General features: G+C 34.4%; 1 pseudogene; it reads left to right on the top strand.

The window, feature by feature from the left end:
* The first annotated feature begins 3,356 nt into the window (after positions 1-3,356).
* Positions 3,357-17,090, top strand: LOC131027793 (probable aldo-keto reductase 2; annotated as a pseudogene).
* The last annotated feature ends 4,048 nt before the right edge of the window (positions 17,091-21,138 follow it).

Here is a 21,138-nt window from a genome sequence, read left to right as displayed (position 1 = left end):
AAAAGAAATGCTAAATTAATACATAAATATGATGAACTTAATAAGGAGATTTGCAATTAGAGGCTAATTACTTTTTTGAACATCTCTTACAAGATCATTACCAAATCTCTAGTTGTCAAGCACTACCTCATGCTCCTTTGTATTTTTCAACCTAAATAGATGAGTTTTTCCAAGTCTATATTTGTCTTGGATAATATTATTACTATTTTGGAAGGTATGAACTAGGCTTACCACTACCATCAACCTACCATCTTCCTAAAGCTTGAATTTACGAAGGCCTACAATCACATTGAATGGGCATTCGTCCTTTCCATGCTTCAAGTCCTTGGCTTTGGTTTCTATTTCATTTAGTCTTTAAATATGTTCATGGATGTTTCTACATAGATCACGATCATTGACCAACAATACATGCCTTTTGGGATTCACAAGTTTATTCATTGAGGTTACCCTCTTGTTTTGGCTCTTTATGTTCTTACTATTGAAGGATTTGTCTATCTCTTGGCTAATGTAGTCTCTGAATTCTTGGTCAAGGGGATATCTCTTCTAATGATTCTTTAACACTTACTTTGCCAATGATTCTTTCCTTACTATTATTAAGGAATATTATAATGTTACTTAAGCTCTTTAGCGTTCAGATTTCTTCTACTAGACTTCTAGTTCAAGTATTTAATGAAAAGAGACTCAATGCTACTAGAAATGTTTTATTCTTTGGCCTTAGTAGCTTCTAGTTTCATTTTTGGATATATCTTTTCCTTTCTAGGTCTCACCCTTCATGCTATAGAAAGTTGTGATTTATAGAGTGGAAAAAACACTTACTCATTAGATTACCAAACCTCTTTACCTAGTTGGTAAGTTCTAGATTTATTCTAAGGTTTTAGTTGTCATGCAAATTTATTACCCTTCTTGTTGTGTGCCTTCCAAAGCTTATTACCTCCGCATTGAAAAACTCCTCAAATATTTTTAAAAGGTTAATATTGAAGGAAAACATGGTTTTCTATCCAAAGGATTGTGTTCTATTGGTTAAAGCATTGAGTTCTCATTGTGGAGATCAAAGCTCAAATCCCAAAGGGACATCTAATATCAAATTCAAAGTTGTGACTTTTAGTCTTCCACAGTTGGCTTCTAGGTGGTTTCTAATAAGTGGATTCTAATTTGTGACACTTGGTTTCCATAGGTTGATTCTAGTATGGTTGCTCAAAATGAGCTAATTGTGGTTTCTAATAAGTGGATGCTAATTTGTGACTCTTGGTCTTCCACAAGTTGATTCTAGTGTGGTTTCTCAAAATAAGCTAGTATTAGTGTCATGGTCGTGGTTTCTTGATATGAGGAAATATTAGTGTCATGTAATGGTCTCAAGTTGATGCTCGTATGAGCAAAATATTTGTAAACAATCTGGAATATTAAAAAAAGACATGGTTTTCATCATGTGGTGTGATATTTTTGTTGCCTACTTCACAAATTTAGAGGCTTACGTCTTTCTCAATATCTATAGACAAGGCATTACCCTACGTGCTAAATGGATCATTAAAGCTTTTGAAGGAAATGAAGCTTAGGAAATTGTAGGTAGATATTATATTAGCTTTGGAGTGCCAATTGGTTATCCAAACTCGAAGGGCCTTGACTTTGGTACTCTTCTCGCCATGTGGGATACTATAAATTTTGAGGAACTTTGATCATCAAGAGTATTTGGAAAGCATGACAAACTATCAAACCATGGTTTTGTTAGGAATGCAATGACTTTCTTTTATAGGCCTCTCTTCTCAAGACTGACCATTGGCAAAAAATTGTTGGTTGGATGCTTTGAAGTTCTTTAAGCTAGACATTCGTGTGTTGTGCAATTTTATCCATAGAGCCACCAAGAACTTTATTTCTTGGCTTGAATTCAAATTAAAGTTCGAACTAGCTACCCAAGACCAAGATATCCTGTAAAATAATGTTATACCTCCCTAAAATTTTCATAAAATTGGGGTTGTCTTTGAAGCATGGGTGGAAATATTTAAAATGGTACCCAAATACGCCTTCTCACAACATAGGCCTCACAAAGCCTACTCGTGGCTACCCCCCCCATATTTCTGTGATGGATAAACTAAATCTTCAATGGTAACTCTAGTCATTTGTTGAGAATTGGTATTGCATATTTTAATATATTTAGTTAGCTATTTGACACCCAATTTTTCCCACTTTGATTGGTGGATTATGTATTAGGGTCTTCCCCTAGGTGGTTATTTAACTCATATGGGTATTCTCAATCACTATTGTCCATTCTATGACAATATAGATTCCTTCAAGTGTCACTTCTAGTTTTTTCCTTGAGGTGAAAGAGTTGGAGTTAGATCCATGATTTTTTCAAGTTGATCAAGACCACCCCTTTTCCCTAACTAATTATATTTAGAGATTGTCCTTATTGCTTGTCCTTATTGCTTGAACAAATTTACCTAGATTTTGCATGCTTTCAAAGTAAAAATTCTCTTATGCCTTTGAGAAGGTGGAGTAGTGCTCTTTTTATATCCTTTTGATGGTGCCCATTATTCTTTGTATAATAAAGCCATTATTTTCTCTAATTTGCTTATGCAAATTCATTTGCAATCTCATAAATTTACACTTAAACTTGCTAATCTTCAAGCACCACTAGATCATTTAGGAAATGCCCCCTTTACTAATGCCGGAGTTTTGATTGATCCCTCTGCATAGCAAGGGTATCATGCAGGGGTATCAACATAGGTGTAGCCAATATATTAGTTGTGATAGTGGATCCCTGTTCTCATGATCACCATAGCTTTGAACGTCTAGTTTCCAAAACTAGTGTTGTTTATGAAGGGAGGGATTGGCCCTCCATGATACCCTTTACCTCTTCTTATAGGTGGAGAGGTGCTCTTAGTTGTCTTGACTCAACCAAGTTTCTTGGCCTAGAGTTGACTGTCTCTTTAACCCATCCACTATTGCCTTTAGAAAGCCCTAAAAAAAACCATTAGTTTGGCTGACTCGTAAAATGAATGCTTCTGTTCTCTTATGTGGAACACACCATGCATGTTAGCACTAACGTGTTTCTCTGTTGACCACTTCAATATAGCAAGTCATGCTTTACATCTACGATTGCGCTGACGTGCTTCGCTATTTCAAACCATTAATTTGACTCACCTATTACATAACTTAATGTCAAAAAGAAATCTCGTTGCAGAACTTTTGGAGTTGAATGCACCGAAACAAATAATTTAAATATATAACGGTCGAGCTCAGCCATGACGTTCATTTCTAAACTGACTGCTACAAATATGTACATACAACCTCTCAAACTTCCACAGAAGCAAAAGAAAAGCCAAAAGAAGAGTAGCGAGAGATTTGAAGTATCTGTAATAATGGCAGTGCCAAGAATCAAGTTGGGAAGCCAGGGATTTGAAGTGTCAGCACAGGGATTGGGCTGCATGGGTATGTCTGCCTTCTGTGCCCCTACCAATCCTAAAAGTGAAATGATCTCCCTCATTCACCATGCTGTCTCCAAAGACATTAATTTCCTAGACACTTCTGATGTTTATGGTCCTCACACTAATGTACTTCTCCTTGCAAAGGTAGGGTGCTTTCAATTAAGTGTAGCTAACCTGATTTTCATAGATAAAAACATAAAAATGTATATGTATTGTGCTTCTGGATTTAATTGAGTAGCATTTATTTGCATCTAATCTTCCAGATCACATTTCATGAAATATGATTATAACATTAATGCAAATAAATGCTAAGAATAATACATTTATATGCCAAATATTTTATCTGCATTCCCATATGGTTTAATTTTAATATGGAGCTTCTTGACATGATTTGTAGGCACTAAAAAGAATAAGAGACAACCAAGTTTGGAAAATTAACGCAGGTGGGATAAGAGATGTTCGTGGAGATCCCGCATATGTTCGTATTTGTTGTTAAGGGAGTCTGAAGAGGCTCACTGTGGATTGCATTGACCTGTATTACCAACATCGTGTGGAGACAAGAGTCCCCATTGAAGTTACTGTATGTACCTTGCTGCCCTATTAGTTGTCTTTGATGACAAAAAGGGTTTGATTATTACCAGAGACATTGGCTTCTTGTGATGGATATTCATGGCAAAATCTACACTTGATTGATGATTGATATTTTTAGCACCTATGGTGTTTGTGACAATTCTTGGTTCACTTATGGTTTGCACCTTATAGTGCATGGAAATAATATAGTCTATATAACACTTTACAGTACAAAGTGAACTAAGCATTACATCTTATCATGCTATTAGCATTGATTTATATTTTGCATAGCATTAAAAAGCTATCGGGTTTCAAGGTTATAAAAAGGACTTACAAAGCACTTTTGTAAAGTGCTTGTCTGCTTTATGAAAGGTTTTTATTTAAAGTGCTAACCAAGCACTAGCCGACCACTTAGTTGGTTATTCTGAAAACATGGCATTTAGATGACTCGACAGTCATCATTTAATTGAGGTCACGTGGCTAAAGATTATGTTTTCTTTGACAACGGATGGTATGATTTTAATTGTGTTGACAAGGAAGTAAATAATGACCTAGCACATGGATTTAATTATGAACTTCAAAATAGGGTTCATTATTGTTTGGGACAAATTGAAAAGATGAGTAAAAGGTTATCTCATTCGTTTTCTTTTTTCAATTTGTAACCCTAGACCATCGCCAAGGGTAATCTTGTGGTTGTTACAGTTCAAACTATGGTTGACATTTTGTTTTAGGTTTCTGATATGTTGATCTCATGTCTTTGAAGATCATTTTGGTATTTTATTTGGTCGATATTATGGGGATTTGGTGCAGATTTTTAGCAAGTGTTTTTGATCCTGAAGGTAAAAAAAAACTTTTTCAAAGATTGCTTCGAATCGTTTACAGTTTTACTGAGAAATGAAAGGGGTTATTTCAATTTTGTTTATTCATTTCTTCAAAAATAAATAATGGAGACAATCCTTTGTTTTAAAACAAGAATAATGGTATTTTTTTTTTGTTTTAGTTCTTGTACAAGTTTTAAAGATAAAAAACAAAAATAATAATATCATTTCTGTTTTGTTTTGTTGCACAGTTAAGAGGTTACATTTTAGTTGAAAAACAAACCCTAGGCTGGGTTTGGTAAACCTATTCGAGGGATACAGATGAAGACAGTTTACTGTTATAAAAGGCACATATTTTCAAAAACTTTTTTTGTTGTTCCATAATCTGATTGAAAAATAGAGCCTGTTGAAAAAAAAACGGAGGCATTGTAAAGTCCTTTTACTAAAACATTATTAAAGGGGTTTTGTTTTAGATTCTCTGGGTGCTATACAGAGATTTGAAAAGCTTTATTGTCAATCTTTTGTAGTTGGAATCATATCATATATTGTTATATTATACTCATTTTAAATCAATGATAACTTTGTAATTGCAGAACATAATGCAATTATAGGGTTACCAATGGTTGTAAACTTGAGTTGACATTTGGCTTTGTAGGAGACATAGGGGTTGGTTCTCCTTGAAGTTTGACACTTCTAAATTCAGTGTACAGTGTAGGTTCTCTTTGAGTTAATAAAATGATTACTTTGATGAGTGGTTTTTCTACCCCAAGAGGGTTTTCCACTCATGAAATTCTTGTGTCATGTGTATTGTTTCTATTTGTTTCATTAGATGATATGCTCTGATACTTGTGTTCATTTTGTGTTGGAGTTATGCAAATTTAACCATAATTTTGTAACTCAAAAGTTTTACAAACTGAAATTCATTTGTTATCCGGTCAATGCAATTTTCATTCACTTTCATTAAATTTGCAATTCATGTTGTGTATAAGTATTTAAAGATTATTCAGTTTACTTGTATTGAATAGTCAACTGCACATGCTTAAATCAATCACTATGCTAAGTTGGTTCATTGTCCCGTATCTTTGTTGAATGTTCATATAAGGTGTCAAGTGTTTTAAAGTTTTAAATTGTGCAAGTTGAGTCAAAATTTCTATTGAGTCTGATTCACCCCCCCTCTCAGAGTCAATCCACTTCCAACAAGTGGTATCAGAGCATAGGGTCCCTTCATTTAGGCCTATCCTAGGGATTGATTCTAGTCTTTGGAAGTTCTTATGGATGAATCACAAGAAGGTGCTTCACTTTCTAGAGCTCCTCTCTTTGATGACACATATTATGTGTTCTGGAAGATAAGGACAGAAACTTACCTGGTTTTTGTTGATCTTAGTGTGTGGAACATTGTGACCATAAACTATGTTGTTCCTACTACTATTCCCACATATCCTGATGCAAAGACACAATATGAATTAAATGTCAGAGCTAAGCATGCTATCTTGTGTGGTCTTTCAAAGGATGTCTTTGTTAAGGTTATGCATTGTTCATCTGCCCATGAGATATGAAACAAACTTGAAACTATTTATCAAGGAGATGCAAAAGTCAAAGAATATAAAATTCTCACACTCAAGAATTAGTTTGAGTCTTTGAGAATGAAAGAAGATGAGGCTATTGCAATTTCTTTTCTCAGAATTGATGAAGTTATGAATTCCAGAAGAGGTCTTGGTGAAACTATTGATGAAAAAGATGTTGTAAGAAAGGTCATTTGAACTTTGTTGCCCAAATTTGAAACTAAGGTTTCAACCTTAGAAGAAAAGAAGAGTTTTTCTACTATGTCTCTTGATAAAATACAAAGCATACTTACAACCTATGAAATGAGGATTGGCAACAATCCTTCCACTTCTAAAGAGACCGCTTTCAAATAATAGAGAAGAAAGAAGAACCTGATAGTGAATCTGAACTCTTAGATGCTATTGAAGCATTTCTTGTTAGAAAACTTAAAAAGAAATACAAGGGCAAATTACCCTTCAAATGCTTTAATTGTGGAAAAGCTAAACACTTTGTTGCACAATGTCCTCTAAGTGATCAAAACAGTGAAGAAGTAAAACCAAAAACAATTTACAAAAATAAAATGTGGAACCCTAAAAAGAAATTCAATACATTTAAGAAAAAGAAGAGTCTCTTCACAAAAGAAGACTCTAAAGACGAATTAGATGACTCACCTTGTGAAGGTGATGAGACTCTATTTATGGCAAAAATAGAATCTTCTTCAAAAACTATAACTAGCAAACCTGAAAAACAATCCGATTTAGATCAAAATGAAATTGATCTTGAGGGAGAGTTACTTTGTGCTCTCAAAGAAATAAAGAGACTAAAAAAGCTAGTAGCTTCCCATGAAAGCTCAAATCAAATTTTACAAGTTGAGTTAAATGATTCAAATTTAGCAATTGGAAATTTGAAATCTCTTCTTGATGATAGAGAAAAGAAAATTGAAACCTTAGAACAACAAACAATAAATTGGCAAAATCAAATTGAATAATATAAAAGTACATTGGATTTAAATGATATTTTGAGGAAGCAAAAATAACACAAGAACTTGATTGGTGTAGGATTTGAAAAGGATGAATCATCAAAATAGACCGCTAAGCCTGCAAACATAAAACAATTTCAGGCTTACCATAGAGTGACACCATTTAAATCTAGGTTCTTTCATGACTATTGCTTTTATTGCAATAAGTTTGGCCATAAGGTTAACACTTGCATATTTTTGCTACACATAACTCTTATGTTTGGACACAAACAAGCCTATGGCTTTCCAAACATTTTGAAGTGTGTCAAATGTAACACCTTTGGACATACCTCTACTCATTACAAATCAAGGACAAATGTTGATAAGGTGTGGAAAACTAAGTTTGTACCTAGCACAGAGCAATCAATGTTAGTGTAGGCTGCATTTTTGTCAAATAAGAAATCAATGTGGGTGTTGGACAGTGGATGTTCACACCATATGGCAGGAGACAAAAGTAATTTTCTTCATCTAGAAGACTTTGATGGAGGTTTGGTAAGATTTGGTGACAATTCAGGAGATTATGTAATAGGTAAAGGTACATTACTGTTGAATGATGACACTCAATCCATGATGTTTATTTCATTGAATAATTAAAACATAACTTGTTAAGTATTAGTCAAATTTGTGACAATGGCTATAATGTATCATTTGGTTCTCAAGGTTGTGCTATCAAAAATAAATCAGGTAAAATTGTTGCTACTGGTTTGAGAACAATTGGCAATGTTTATAGCTTGCCTGACTCCACTGACTATAAAAACAATGAAGGCATGTGTCTTATGAGTCAAGTAGAGGAAAATTGGTTATGGCACAAGCGCTTAAGACATGTAAAATTTGATAATCTGGTTCGAATCAACAAGAAGCAGAATGTCAAAGGTTTACCTATATTGAGTAAACCATCAAACTCTGTGTGTAAGGAGTGTTTGAAAGGTAAACAGACAAAAGTATCCTTTAAATCTAAAGAACACTCTTCCACTAGACCATTATAACTTGTTCACACAGATCTACGTGGTCCAACAAGGACACAATGCATCAATTGTGAAAGGTATTTGATGCTGTTTGTAGATGATTATACAAGCATGGTTTGAGTTACGTTTCTTAAGCATAAATCAGAAGCTTTTGATAGATTTAAGATTTTCAAAAAAATGGCAGAAAGAGAATCTGATTTAAAGCCTAAGTGTTTAAGATTTGACAAGGGTGATGAGTTTACATCACAAGAATTTATTGACTATTGTAAAAAACATGGAATTAAGAGACAATATGCTTCTTCCCAGACACTTGAACAAAATGGGGTGGTCGAAAGAAAGAATAGAACTCTCAAAGAGATGGCTCGCACAATGCTCAATGAGACAAATATGCTTGACAGGTATTGGAAAGAAGTTGTTCACACAACTGTTTACATTATGAACCGTGTGCAAATAAGGATAAAATCCACCTTTACTCCTTATGAACTTTGGTATGGTAGGGCTGCCTCTATTAAATATTTCAAGATTTTTGGTTGCAAATGCGATATTAAGAGAGATGAAGAAAATCTAGGAAGCTTTGATACTAAAACTGATGAGGGTATCTTTCTTGGATACTCCACTCATAGAAAAGCTTATAGATGTTTCAATACTAGGTTGAGTAAAATTGTTGAAACAGTTAATGTGAGATTTGATGAGAAATTGCTTCTAGGTGATAATTTGCAGGATGTTGAGGAGGATACTTCAATAAGACATGACAAAGCTCCTAAATCTGCAGAATCAGAAGCAACAAATGAGGAGAGTGAACCAAGTCCTAAAACAAATGAGGATAATGAACTAAGTCCTAAAGCATACACTCCTCTATATACACCCTTCAAGATCATTGCCAAAAGACATCCTCAAAGTCAGGTTATTGGTAACAAAGATGTAGGAATCTTGACTAGAAGAAGAGAAAAAACTGATGACCAAGCTCAAGTGGCAGAGCATTATTGATTGTTAACTGATTTTGAACCTAAATTTGTTTCTGAGTCTCTTATTGATGATTGCTACCAGAATGCAATGAAAGATGAAATTAGTCAAATAGAGAAAAACAAAACTTGGGAACTAGTGCCTAGACCAGATGATAAAAATGTTATAGGAGGAAAATGGTGTTTAGGAATAAACTTGATGAATCTAGAAATGTTGTTAGAAATAAGTCACATTTTGTTTGCAAAGGTTATCCACAACAAGAAGGTGTAGCTTTTGTTGAGACTTATGTGCCTGTTGCTAGACTAGAGTCAATAAGAATATTTCTTGCATATTATTCTTGCTATAAAAACTTTAAAGTATCAAATGGATAATAAAACAACATTCCTAAATGGTTATCTTGATGAGGAGGTGTATATGGAACAACCAGAAGGATTTGTCTCTACAGAAAAACCAGATTATGTATATAGGTTGAAAAAGGCTCTTTATGGCCTTAAACAAGCTCCTAGAGCTTGGTACTCTAGGTTGGATGCTCACCTTACAACAAATGGTTTCACTAGAGGTGGAGTGGACAAAAAATTGTATGTAAAGGTTGAAGGTAATGACATTCTAGTTGTTGAAGTATACGTGGATGACATTATTTTTGGCTGCAATAATGATTCCTTGTCTAAATTTTTTTCTATAATCATGGAATCTGAATTTGAAATGTCCATGTTGGGTGAATTAACCTTTTTTCTTGGTCTTCAAGTAATACAACTTGAGCAAGGTATTTTTTTGTCACAAAGTAAATATGCAAAATAAATGCTTAAGAAGTTTAACCTGACAGATTGCAAACCTGTTAGTACTCCAATGGAGACTGACTTTAAGTTGACCAAATTAGATGACTCACCTAAGGTAAATCAATCATAGTATAGATCAATGATAGGCAACTTACTTTATTTAACTGCATCTAGGCCTAATTTAATGCATGTGGTCTGTTTGGTTTCACGCTTTCAGTCTACACCTAAACAATCTCATTTGAATGCGGTGAAAAGAATTTTCAAGTATATTCAAGGTACTTTAGACTATGGTTTATGGTATCCTCAGAATAATGACTTCACTCTTGTTGGTTTCACTGATGCTGACTGGGTTGGTTGTATGGATGATCGAAAAAGAACTAGTGGTGCTACTTTCTTCCTTGGCAATTTTCTTGTTGCTTGGCATAGCAAAAAGCAATATTGTGTCACCTTGTCTACTGTTGAATCTGAGTACCTAGCTTCTACAACATGTTGTACTCAATTAATTTGGATGTCTCATCAAATTGCAGATATGAGCATTTCTATTACTAAGCCAATTTCAATTTTTTGTGATAACACTAGTGCAATCAATCTTTCTAAGAATCCTTTTATGCATTCTCGCACTAAACATGTTGCTATAAAATTACAATTTATGCCAGAACTAGTGCTAGATAATGAATTTCAAATTATGTATGTGCCTTCCCAGGCACAAGTGGCTAACATCTTGACCAAAGCTTTATCCAAAGAAATATTGAACGCTTCAAGGAAAGGTTGGGAGTCATCTCTCAATCTAATCTTGCCTAAAACCCTACACATGTTGAGGGGGAGCATAGCTCTCCATAAGAAACACTCTACTTCTTTGCTGTTTGTCCTTGAGACAAAAAGGGGGAGAAGGAATCATTGACATGGACATGTCATTAGTCATGATTCATCATTGATACAAGTTGCATGACAGGGATAGGTCATTAGTCATGATTCATCATTGACACATTGACACGGGTTTTATGACAGGGACAGTTCATTAACAAGTTGTTTCAAGTTTGTGCCACGTTTTTATATCATTATGTCAGTATATCTCGGTTCAGTGATTTCAATGATTGGTATTAGTGGTATTATATCATTCTGTAAGTATATCTTTGATATTACAGATGACATTATAGTGTTGTTTTGACAATATCATATTTAGTGGCATTCTATTATGATATTTTCTTGTGTATATAGTTGGCTTATAGCCAATGGTTGTTTTTGACATATCATTAGTTCTGATATTTGCCCTATTAGTTGTCCTTGATGAAAAAAAGGGTTTGATTATTAGCAGAGACATTGGCTTCTTGTGATGGACATTCATGGCAAAATCTACACTTGATTGGTGATTGATGTTTTTAGCACCTATGGTGTTTGTGGCAATTCTTGGTTCACTTATGGTTTGCACCTTATAGTGCATGGAAATAATTTATTCTATATAACACTTTACAGTGCAAAGTGAACTTAGCATTACATCTTATCATGCTATTAGCATTGATTTATATTTTGCACAACCTTAAAAAGCTATCGGGTTTCAAGGTTATAAAAAGGACTTACAAAGAACTTTTGTAAAGTGCTTGTCAGCTTTATGAGAGGTTTTTATTTAAGGTGCTAACCAAGCACTAGCCGGCTACTTAGTTGTTTATTTTGAAAACATGGCATTTAGATGACTCGACGGTCATCATTTAACTAAGGTCACGTGGCTAAAGATTATGTTTTCTTTGACAATGGATGGTATAATTTGAATCATGTTGACTAGACAATAAATAATGACCTCTCATGGGTTTAATTATGGACTTCAAAATAGTGTTCATTATTGTTTGGGACAAATTGAAAAGATGAGTAAAAGGTTATCTCATTCATTTTTTTTTTTCTTTTTGTAACCCTAGACCGCCGCCAAGGGTAATCTTGTAGTTGTTACAGTTCAAACGGTGGTTGACATTTTGTTTTGGGTTTTTGATATGTTGATCTCTTGTCTTTGAAGATCATTTTGGTATTTTATTTGACCGATATTATGGGGATTTGGTACAGATTTTCAACAGGTGTTTTTGCTCGGTTAACTAGGTAACATCTTTCCTAATTTGTTAATCCTTAAGGTAAAAAAAAATATTTTCAAAGATTGTTTCAAATCATTTTTGGATTTACTGAGAAATGAAAAGGGTTATTTCAATTTTGTTTATTCATTTCTTTAAAAATAAATAAGGGAGACAGTCCTTTGCTTTAAAACAAGAATAATGGAATTTTGTTTTTTGTTTTAGTTCTTGTACAATTTTTAAAGATAAAAAACATAAATAATGATATCATTTCTATTTTGTTTCATTGCACAGTTAAGAGGTTATGTTTCAGTTGAAAAACAAACCCTAGGCTGTGTTTGGTAACCCTATTCGAGGGATACACATGAAGACAATTTACTGTTATAAAAGACACATTTGCATAAACTTTTTTTGTTGTTATAGAATCTGATTGAAAAATAGAGCTTGTTGAAAAACAAAATAGAGGCATTATAAAGTGCTTTGACTGAAACATTATTAAAGGGGTTTTGTTTTACTCTGATACTTAAAGAAAATTATTGTGAAAGAAGATTCTCTTGGTGTTATACAAAGATTTGAAAATATTTATTGTCAATCTTTTGTATTTGTAATCATGACATATATTGTTATATTATACTCGTTTTAAATCAATGATAACTTTGTAATTGCAGAACATAATGCAATTATAGGGTTACCAATGGTTGTAAACTTGAGTTGAAATTTGGCATTGTATGAGACATAGGGGTTGGTTCTCCTTGAAGTTTGACACTTCTAAATTTAGTGTACAGAGTTGGTATTGTTTGAGTTAATAAAAGGATTACTTTGACGAGTTGTTTTTATACCCCAAGAGGGTTTTCCACTCATGAAATTCTTGTGTCATGTGTATTGTTTCTATTTGTTTCATTAGATGATATGCTCCGATACTTGTGTTCATTCTGTGTTGGTGTTATGCAAAGTTGCCCATAATTCCGTAACTCAAATGTTTTACAAACTGAAATTCATTTATTATCCCATCAATACAATTTTCATTCACTTTCATTAAATCTGTAATTCATGTTGTGTATAAGCATTTAAAGATTATTTAGTTTACCTGTATTGAATAGTCAACTACACATGCTTGAATCAATCATTATGTTAAGCTGGTTCATTGGCCTGCATCTTTGTTGAATGTTCATATAAGGTGTCAAGTGTGTTAAAGTTTTAAATTGTGCAAGTTGAGTCAAAAAATTTATTGACTAATTCACCCCCCCTCTCAGAGTCAATCCACTTCCAACACACCTTACCCTTTGTGTGTTCCTTTATACTTATAGATATAATGTGGATTTAATTACTAAAGGGTTGTACTTGTCCCTATGGGTGATAGTGTTATCCACTACTTAGTGTCAAATCACATAAATTGGTGTGTATAAACTATAAGTTGATTCTTGAATGATAAATTTTAATGTTTGAAAACATTATTCTTTATGATATTTTATTCAATTTTAAAATTTAATCCTATCTCATCAAAATTTAACTTTGGAGCTCTGGATTGCAAGCTCCAATATATCTTTGTCGATAGAACTTAGCCTATTTTACCCTGATAAATTCCCATTTTAATTTTCTTAGTTAACCATTGTTACCCAAGACTAGAAGTGCTCATGATTCTTTTTATAATGATTTGGTGAAGAGGATGAAAGAGTAGTGTTTTAGTGAATGGTTATGTATTAGATGATGTTTAGTTTGGTCGCACTGCTTGCAACATTATGCACTAACTTTATAACACTGTATCTTGTTTTCAAGCATTTTAATTTCAGGTGAAAAGTTGTCCTTAGATTTTTGGGTTTCCATTTTTATGCAGACCTGTAAAATTACAATTTGATATTATATCTTAGACATTTTGCCCACTTATCACTAGTGTTGATTTTGTATCTAAATTTCACTCCATGATGATAGGCTTGAGTAAATGTTAAAATTTTAAGTTTGTGAGTGTATCTATTCTACAGATTGCAGAAATGAAGAAACTGGTTGAAGAAGGAAAAATTAAATATATTGGGCTTTCTGAGGCTTCTGCATCAACAATTCGAAGAGCTCATGTTGTTCATCCCATTGCAACAGTTCAAACATAGTGGTCTTTGTGGAGTAGGAATATTGAGGAAGAAATCATTCCATCTTGCACGTATGTGGGTCTTGAGTGCTAGAAAGGTATTAGAATTGTGCCATATAAAGTATCTTATTTTAAATAATTAACACTTCAATTGTTACTTGCAGGGAGATTGGCATTGGAATTGTACTATATAGCCCTTTAGGCCAAGGTTTCTTCTCTTCTGGAACAAAGTTGGTTGAAAACTTTATAGATAATTATTCTAGAAAGGTATCTTTAATCTATTGATTCTTCTTTATATTAATAGGTTGTATCAAAGATTCGCTCTCTAGTACATGCTTATTATCATTATTTGTGATCTACCATTTTTTCCCCTTTTAATGGTGGATTTTGAATAATAATAGTGCTCTTATTTAGAGGGGTAAAGAAGAGAGTTTTACTCTCACCAAGTTTAGGCACTTTTTATATTGTAGCAAGTCCATTGTAATAAATATTAAAGATATCTGGTAGCTTGGCAAAAATATTGGTTTTCACCGTTGGTTAAGGATCTATAATTATACGAAATTTAGAGGTTTGTTTTTTATTAGGATAAACAAGATTTGAGGGGACCAAAAACCCCATAGAATAGGTTTTGGAGGGACCTGAAACCCTCGGATTTTTCACAGATCCGGAACCAACAAAGGGATGCTGCAGGTAGATATAACAAAGCTAAACAACAAAAAAGCCACAACATTGCCAAAAGAATAAAATGTCAGCCACACACAAAGGATAGACAATACAAAACAGGCTGGAAAAAGTAGTAGATCTAAACCACCTTGTAGATCTGAGAAACAATAAATGAGGGTTTATCTGCACCCCCAGCCAAAAATCATGGTTTTCCCAAGCTCTCCTAACCTGTAACAGAGTCTCTAGCTCATGAACAACAAAACCTGATCCTAACCAAAAACACAAATGGGCCAAACTGGGCCCTTGAAAACTACCAGCATCTAGTCTATCCACAATAGAAGCAAAAAAAACAAGGGAAGTTCGAGGCCCCCTTAACCATGAGCGTGGGTTTCAAGAGGCTCCCACAACCTGAAATGGATTTTAAATGGCTTCCACAACCAGTAACAGAGGGTTTTACAAGGCTCCCACAACTAGATAGGTTTTTAACAAGGCACCCTTCTAAATGATAGGCAACCAAATGCACACTAGGACCCAAGGGTTTTAAAAGCTCCCAAAACCCTCAAAAGTGGGTTTTAAAAGGCTCCCACAACCAGACTGGAACATGACAACAACAATGCCACCAACAAAACCTCTGTAGCCTGATAATTGATCAACACCTGCCTCCCCACAACACTTCTAGGAAAAATAGGTAACATCCACCTCCACCTCAATAGGAGATAGGTCACCTCTAGCCACATCCATCTTCCCCTCAATAGAAGATGGGACCACCTCGAAAGGAAAAACAAGAGAAGCCCAAGATGTAGACAATGAAGCTAAACACATAGAACCAAGATAACAAAGCAGTGGGGGATAGAAAAACCCCCAACAAAAAGATGGTCGAGGAAAAAAAATATTGAACATGAAGGACCATTCTCTCTCTTCTGAAAACACAAGGATTTTAAAAAGGCTCCCTTAACCTTCCTTTGTAAAAAGAAAGCCGGGGTTAACACAAAAAACTTAGAAACAATAAAAACCACCCCATGGGATTTTGAAAGGATCCCCAAACCAGAAGCACTAGGTTTTAGCGTGGCTCCCAGAACCAAAACAAAAGAAGAACAAGGAAGCTTCCAACCAAGCAAAAGAGAGTAGAGGGAAAGAAAAGAACCCAACAACACTCCCAAAGAAGAGGCAAGAGAGCTTCATCTCCTAGGATGAACAACTCCCCTGAGCAACACCCTGCAAAAAATCACAAGAAAATAGACCCAAACCATCTCCAACTCAATGGGAGATGAGGTCACCTCAGAAGACAGAGTCAAGATTAACCCATGAAAAAGAAATTAGAGATTTTACCAAGAGGAGAAACAAATGGAGGGATCCACCAACGCAAAGTAAAAAAGCCACAACCCTCCAAAAAACCTAAAGATCTGCCCATCAGAGAGAAAGGGGGACCAAAACAATGAGCTAAAGGGGCTGACAGACATAGACAACCATCTCCCAAAATAGGGACAAATACCCACAACCCCACAACTGCAAAACCCAATCGTAGGGGTCTCCACAATAGAAACAATCAACACCAAAACAGGATTCCTTTGAAACCTAGGTTCAAACCCAAGTAGAGGACAATAACACTGCAACCAGGAGACACACAACCCAACAATTCCATCCATAACTGGTCCAACATCGCCATCGACTTCTTCTGCACGTTCTGCATCATCCACCTCCTCAGAATCTTCCTCATCCTCTGAAACCCTAGTCCCCACTCCACAACCACTACCGTTCCCGCTCGTTCTTGCCATGCAAAGTCTAGAAAAGTTTAATGAAATTTTGAGGTTTTTTTCTATATGCTAGTTAAGAATTTATTTTTATAATTAGAATGATATTTGACTTTTTAAAAGTTGTGTTTTTCATAATACCCCAAGGTTTACATTAGAGAATCTTGAGAGGAATGAGGTTATATTTAAGAATTTTTCAACAATTGTTTTGAGCAAAGGATGCACAACGAAACAACTTGCACTTGCACTTGATTGGCTTCAACATTAAGGAAGAAATGTTTCACCAATTTGAGAGACCAAAAAATCAATAACTTAGAGGAGAACATTGGTTCACTATTTGTGAATCTTACACCCAAGGAGATGAAAGAAATAGAAGTCATAGTATCTTCTAGTGGTGTCTATGGAGATCGATCCAGGGACATCAATTTTACATGGATAAATTTAGAAACACATCCTCTGTATTCATGAAAAAGGTTATAGGTAGTGATGATAGCATTATATTCTTATGAGTAGTTATATGCAAGCTAAATAATTGGAGTCCTCTTGTTTAGAATGATTCAATATTCTCCAAAGAAGATGCATAGTGTGAAATACGTAAAATATTTTATCTATATAATAAAGAGTATTTGTTGAATAGATAAGTTTTAACAATGTGCGCTCATTATAAATAACTGAGAGTGTTATATATGATGAGTTCTCAACAAAATTGAGGCATGGATTTTCAAAAACACGTGATAAAAAAAGGATTTTTGTTTTATAGAGATGGTCATTGCAAATATTAAATTTTCTCATGTGATAGATGTAATTAAAATATATCTTTCAATTTCATGTTCATTGTGGTTAAAATAACGTCCTTAGAAGGTTATTCGGGATCTAGATTAACTCTAATATCATTATAGAGAAAATAATATTGAAGCATCTCAATTTTGCACAATAATACCTTGTTTCATTTTTCTAACTAGTAAAGTTCTTAGGATCGAACCTGTAATGGTGCAAATTTGGAAATTAGGGTTTCAATGATCAAACCACAAGCAATCCCAAATTGTGATTTAGGAGCATCCCTAGTTCTTGGAAATCTTGCATCACCCAAAAACATTTACATTCCATTTTGTTTTCTGTTCAGTCGGCTTTGTAGTTTCAGCATTTCATTTTACGTTTTACTGCATTTGTTCACCGGATCTTGTAGAGTTGGATTTTGTTTGCAAACATGTTCATCTACCTTATCCTAAGTTATCGTCTTATGTTTTGATCTTTTTCTAGCAAGTTATCACTTTCAAAATGTGAGATAGTTTTCTAACACAGAACTCCAGAACTGCTTGGACCTATCTGCTAATGGAGAATTTTGCGGATCATTTCCATAGCTTGCGAAGCCTAATTTTTTTGCATCCAACGTTCCTTGGCTCATGGATGACCTTTTTCTTAACTGTCACATCATCCTATGTTGTTTCTGGAGGAATTATTTTGACAGGGGCTAACCTTATGGTTCTACACGTTACATCTTTCTTCATCAACAATTGTTTTCATCTTTGGCCAATGCGGATCATCCTAGAGTTATGAATATCATATAAATAGATGCAATTAAGAATATGGAAGAAAAATATTTAGATATGGAAGATTAATTAAAAGATTAGGAAATATGGAGTTGTCTCACAATCTTTCTTGAGCCTGGATATTGTATTTTGAGCATGTTTGTAATCAAGCATGTGTGCCAAACCTGCAATCCCGCATGTTGTTGGCTGATTTGTATTTGAATTCCTTGATATAATAAAAGTTTTATTCTGCATTGCCTCCATCACATTGTGTTTCTTCTATTGTGTTTCTCTTATTGCACGGTCCAGACAATTCTCTTTTAGGGCTCTCTCTTGTCGTGATTGCACTAAATTGACCAAAACATTAGGAAAGAGGGGTGAACCTAATAGATCTAGCCTCAATCCCACTAAGGAAGGGCTGCGAATTCTGATTAGATTCACCTGGAGTAGGGTTTGACTTTCTCTTTCCTAGGGGTTGAATTAGATTGTTGATGATTAGGGCAAAATAGGTGATAATTGAAGTGATTTGGCAAAAACAATAAGCTACAGATGCCACACAGAACCACTGACCTAGATTTGGGCAAAGTAAGATGTCCAAAATCCACTCTTAGAAGTACAACCTGATTTTTTGGGACCAGGTAGTATCAATTCACCATGGTCCTCCAAATTTTTTGCCATCAAAAGCTAAACCTATTCATCACTATGGACTTTGTTGATCCTCGCGAGCATAGCTCTGTACCTATTCTGCACACATAAAGAAAGGGAAAATTGTTGGGAATAGGGGTTTTCCTAAGTGAAATCTCAGTTTAGGAATTAAATTTGAATGAAATAATGCAAATACTAAAATAAATGTTGGATAGGTATACCTCAAATCTGCAATTGTTGATGATGATGAACAAGAGCATTTTTCTCTTTGAATGTAATCACAAATGTTGTATGTAATGGCATGAGAAACACATGAGCATGAAAAACTTTAATCACACATACATACTTGCACAAGATTGATGTAATTTTTCTCCATAATGCTTGAAGGATGAATAGGTATCCTTGAAGATCTTTCAAAATTCTTGATGATGAATACTTCAAGGATGCACGAATGTTAGATTGCTTATAGATGGAGACTTAGATTTATTAGATAAAAATAGGTTGATAATTTATCTTTATATAGGGTTCCCTAGGTAATTTATTGATTAGGCCAATGCCTAACGACCATGTGTAGCCACAGGGACAATTCTTGTCGAGGAGATACAACACTTGCCCCAATTCAAATTCGGGCCCCATTGAGAGGGACCATGACATTTTGGGGCACCATGATCCAAACTAGGGCAATCCACACCCTGGTCCCTCTCAAAACATGAAGATAAAGTATTAGGGGGATAGGGTACCTCACTATGAGACCCACCAATGGGTTTTCATGACCTCAAAGCTAGAGAATGGGGTCAAATAAGACCTAGAGAAGGGATAAGGATAGGACATGCTAAAGTGGGAGCACAAACATGAGGTGTAAATTAAACCAGTGACAATTTACGATGCTATAGAACCTAAATCCTATATTTTTAATAAAAATAGGTTAATATGAGCTATATATCACATGATTCCCACTCACACTACTAAATAGTCATTTATTTTAAAATGGAAAAAATTACCTTTGTTGAACACACCATAGGACTAAGAGGGGGGTGAATTAGTCTGGACCTTAAAACAACTTATTTAAATAATCCTTTAAATTTAAAATCACAATTAACTTACATATGTAATTACGAAACATGAAACCATAAAGAACAACACATGCAAGAACACCAGATTTAAATGGAAAACTCAAGAAGGGATAAACCACAGTGAGAGTCACACTCACAATATGAATAACTAGTTACAATGTTTTAGGCTCAAAGCCAAGGAAGCTCATTACACTTGATTAGACTTACAAAACTAAGGCACTCAACTTTATGGCAAGATACAAAGGACTTGCATAATTGAGACACACAATCTCATGAAAAGATACAAATACTACACAAGCTACCAAAAGGACTCACTATTTTATGTCATGTATAGAGAAATGATGAATTGAAATGAGCAAGATCTCTTGATCATGAAACTATCCTTGAACCACTATGTCAAGTGAATAATATCATGACAAACATATCTCACTCTTTTTGTTGTCTCAAAATACTGTCATACTAAAGATATGATCATCAAAGCTCATCACAAACTCAAATTCACACTTCTTCTTTTTCACATACACTTTCATATCATTCACATCCAATTCATGACAATATAATGCATAATTCACACATGCACACTTCTATTTATGCAAATTTATACATTGAAACCCTCAAATAGGTCAGTCATAGACAAAATATACATAAAGAGATAAAGGGAACCCAAATTAATCATAACACATCTTCCTAAGTTGGCCACCTAGACCAAATTCACACAATGTGGTCCACTCAAAGAGATAAAGGGAACCCAAATTAATCATAACACATCTTCCTAAGTTGAATCCAATAAGCCACACACACTAGCACATTCTCCAAATTCGACATCAAACACAATGTATAGAAAAACAATGAAGCATGTTAACCAGTTGGCTCAAAAATATCACCCAATGTAAATTACTCAATGCTGATATATATACATGCCATGGTAAGACCCATATAAACACTCTAAATATACCTCCAATGCATATATCTAGAATAAAAGAGTATGATCCAAATAAGGTAAATCAATAGAGTTAGCCAAAGATCAACATAACTAAGAACATTGAACACAGTACACCATACTTCACTTGTTGATCAAACCAATATTGAAAATATAAATTGTAACACTGCTCGAATCATATGAACATGTCCTCCAAGCCAAAATAATTAAAATAATACAACAAAGCAATGCGGAGCATTCTCTTGACCAATCTTGATAGATAACCTCACTATTAGCAAACAAACAACAACCAACTTCATCATTTGAGAAAATGAGAATGTGAAAACATG

This window comes from Cryptomeria japonica, chromosome 1, assembly GCF_030272615.1.
Source record: "Cryptomeria japonica chromosome 1, Sugi_1.0, whole genome shotgun sequence".
Taxonomy (NCBI): Eukaryota; Viridiplantae; Streptophyta; class Pinopsida; order Cupressales; family Cupressaceae; genus Cryptomeria; species Cryptomeria japonica.
This window is presented reverse-complemented; position numbering and strand designations above follow the sequence as displayed.